The sequence below is a fragment of the Akebia trifoliata genome, chromosome 5, assembly GCF_017979445.1.
Source record: "Akebia trifoliata isolate Shusen 1 chromosome 5, ASM1797944v1, whole genome shotgun sequence".
NCBI classification, from domain to species: domain Eukaryota; kingdom Viridiplantae; phylum Streptophyta; class Magnoliopsida; order Ranunculales; family Lardizabalaceae; genus Akebia; species Akebia trifoliata.
Genome location: NC_141379.1, coordinates 10541244 through 10544478, shown reverse-complemented (window position 1 = coordinate 10544478; position 3235 = coordinate 10541244). Strand labels below are relative to the sequence as shown.

General features: G+C 35.3%; 1 long non-coding RNA gene across 1 annotated transcript; it reads left to right on the top strand.

Annotated features, from left to right (window-relative positions):
* The first annotated feature begins 883 nt into the window (after window positions 1-883).
* LOC147401453 (uncharacterized) lies at window positions 884-2224 on the top strand. Its single transcript, XR_015178478.1, has 2 exons — window positions 884-1363; window positions 2031-2224. It is a non-coding gene; the product is annotated as an uncharacterized LOC147401453 (long non-coding RNA).
* The last annotated feature ends 1011 nt before the right edge of the window (window positions 2225-3235 follow it).

Here is a 3235-nt window from a genome sequence, read left to right as displayed (position 1 = left end):
TGTGGTTCCCAACTGATGAAATACCCACCTTGACTATGGTCTTCTACAAAAGACTAACATAAAATGATCAAAGCACTCTCTCTCATCTTCAATACCTTAACCAAAAAACTGTTATTTTTTCCTTCAAAAATCCAGGGAGTAATCCTCTTTAGGCTTTTTTTTTCTTGTAGTTCTTATGTGTATGGTAATGAAGTTCCAATTCGGTAATTATTCAGTGGGTTTCAATTCAGATAAATTCAGGAAGTTTCACCAAAAAAATGGCAAAATTTTGGAGATTATACAAAATATGTTTTTGGGTTTTTTACCAAGCCTATCATCTTCAACCTCTCAAAAAACCATTGTCGTCTTCTGATGTTTGAATGTTGAAAAAAAATACAATTTTGAAGGTGAATGGTGAAAATGTTACCATGATCCATTATTAATTGAAGAATTGTCAATTAATTCATCACTTCGATGATTTAATCAGCTAACCTTAATTCAAAGAATTTTATGAATTTGAGAATTTTGTATAAAATCGTGATAATATGACGCCCCTCTTTGACATATGCCCCATCACAAAACCGTAGATCATTTGCTTCGGGATATACAAGGGAAAGATTTATGGGTTCGATTCTCAGTTTGGTTCCATTCATACAAGCCTTGAACCGAGAACCAAATCGAAGTAATCGACTCTCCATTTTGTTAATCCAGAACCCGAACCACAATTTATTCCAAAACAGTTCAAAGCTATCAATTTGGTTCGATTATCGATTTGAAACAGATCAAATTGTAACCCTAGATGAGAGATGAAGGTTTAGGTAAGGGCTGGGGTGAGGAGATGAGAAGGACGACAAGAGGGAGGAAGGGAGGGAGGGGAATATAATTTTTGAAATTGTTACTTTATTAGTTATCCATCTCTTATCTCCACAATTGGATTGAAGTATAAATCCAACGAGTAAATGATCACACATATATATTCTATTCTAAGAGATATTCTCCTAATAATGGAAGTCAGGAATATTAAGCAAACAAGCATCCACTACCATATTCTTCCAACTGCTCTCCATTTCTTTTATTCCATTAATTCCTGTCCATATCAAATTGCTGAAACACTTGTATAAATAGAAGTAATTTGAAGAAGATAATATCAAGGCCAATAAGGTAACAAAGCTTCTGATTTTTTTTGTGTTACAAGAGTTTAAGAAGAATGGCTTCATTGAAGGCTGAGAAACCTGCTTGTTGTTCTCAACCATGTAGTCAAGTTAAGAAAGAGCCTGCAAAGGCTCCCACTCCCACTCCTACTCCTACTCCCATTCCCACTCCCACTCCCAAGGGTTTGGCTTCTAAGCCAACCCCTAAGAAGGTTGAGCAGAAGCCTAAGAAGGTATATAAATAGATACAACATTTTTTACAATGCTAGGATGCCGTCCATATTACAAGATCCAACAGCTTCCGGTGGTGGTGTAAAAAACACTGAAAAAATGGATGGCATCGGAATGGTTTTGTAAAAGATATTGTAACAAATAGTTGTCCCCCAATCCTATGAAAGATATATACATGGTAGGGATCAGGGGACAATTTTTTGATACAACATCTTTTATAATATGGATGCCATCTAGTTTTACAACAACTCCAGATGCTAACGCATCGTGTTGAGTTTAGTTCCCACATGACATCGGACACTAAGTGCCTTATCTCTCTTCTTATAAGCTCCTGGGCCTCTCCATTCATTGCCAACTGGTTTTGAGTTGAACCCCCAAATTTATCACGTCGAATCTTTAAAAATTAAAATTTCAATTTAATTGAAATTGACGATTTTTCAACTGTGGAATCAAGTGAAGTGAGGAGTTCCATTTTAAATAAAGATTTTGAAGATTTTTGGTAGAGTTTATTTATTGTATTACTCAACCATTGGTATCCGTAAGTTGATTTACACAAAATAATTTCAAATGTTCTATTTTAGGTTATTAGTATGATTAGATAGATGACTAGTGAAGAGAAAATAATTAGATAGTTTCATCTCATCAAATTTTAATGGTTTGTAATTACAGGTGACGACAAAAGGTGGAAAACCAGCAACTAAGTGATAACAGCCCTATGCTAGCATGACAAGTGGGGGAGCCTATGAAGCTGTAGATTTATGGGTGTACTTATAGTGTGACCGTTAGATCTTGTGTCCTGCCATGTATGATGCTTAGAAGGCAGTAGTAATAATAATAATGAAATAAAAGAAATATTATCCTTACATCTCTGCTTATATATTGTTGAGGACAGGTTTTCTTTTTCGTATACTTGGGAAGAATGGCTTTAATTATAATCTCAATATACAAACTGCCTCCAAAAGTCACACAAAGTGATTCCAATAGATATTTAAAAAAAAAAATTAAACTATTTTATGATAAGAAATTAATGAGAGTGGCAGTATCATATTCTTAAACAAGAGTTGCATATTGATTAGCATTAAAATGGCATTTCCAAAGACCTTGTCCACTCCTTACGTGGTCAGACAATTTCCAAATTTTTGAAGGAACTCTCCTTTCAACATGACACGTAATTTTTGAGTTCATTTCAAACCCCTACTTTTTCATTAACATTTGGAAAAACTCCCTAGGGACCAGGGGTCTGCCCTCTTCAAAGTTTTTTCCAATCTTCATTCTAGAAAGATAACTAGAAGAATCGTCAATTCCAATTGTTGATCTCGAGGAATGGAAATCTCAACGTTTTCAATTGTTGACGAGGCTCAAATTGGACAAGCGATTGGACTGATTTTCGAACAAAAGTTAGATGAGCAACCAACGTGTAATCAGATGGAGAAAAGTTTTCTCACAAGAAATCCAATTCCCAAAGAATTCACTCTCTTAAAAAACTTTCCCATGCAATCAAACAGAACTTGAAAAGAAAACTTGAGGTACTTTCACAGCAATGGCTACTCAGCCTCAGCTTGGTAATCATGAAGCGGAGGTCTTGAGTTTGAATCACTCCCTAGGGGCCACCCTTGGGGATTTATGCCAGAAATTACCTGGTGCATATTGGGGGAGGGGACTGACCGTGCCCCCAACTCGTAAAAGATGGTTGTCAAATGCTTGAATTGGATAAAAAGTTTTTTTTATTAAAAATCAAATAATAATAATAAAATTAAAGAGCTCCTCCACATGAAAGCTTCATCAAAGATGCAGATAAAGTGAGAAAGGATCAAAATGAATGTCTTGAGACAGTTGTAAGAGAACTAAGAGAATTTCTTTATGAAGTAGAGGAC